Below are 401 nucleotides of genomic sequence, written 5' to 3'. Positions count from 1 at the left end.
GCTCCCGGCGGGGCGGGCAGAGCGCGGTGGGCTCGGACGGCACTGAGAGGAGAGGATGGAGCCTCCCTCTGCTCTGTTCTCTCGGCTCAGCGCGGCTCTGTTATGGCCAGTTCCTAACTAGAGGATTATCCAAACGGGAGGATTATCCAAAAGTGCATCAGCTGCTGGTACAGGAGGGTAACTAACGCTCCGCTTTGGCGAGGGCTGTCACAGAAGTTGCAGTACCACTTCTGTCTATTCACACCTCTGCGGCATGTGCAGTGTTTGGAGTAAACCTTACAGTCAGAAGCAATAGTCATTTCCCAGTGTCTTACCTTCATTTACAGAAATATGTTTTAATAATACGGGGATGATTTACCACAAATTACCCAAAGTTGAGAATGACACTGTGACTCACGCTA

Source organism: Geospiza fortis, unplaced genomic scaffold, assembly GCF_000277835.1.
Source record: "Geospiza fortis unplaced genomic scaffold, GeoFor_1.0 scaffold405, whole genome shotgun sequence".
NCBI classification, from domain to species: domain Eukaryota; kingdom Metazoa; phylum Chordata; class Aves; order Passeriformes; family Thraupidae; genus Geospiza; species Geospiza fortis.
This window is presented reverse-complemented; position numbering follows the sequence as displayed.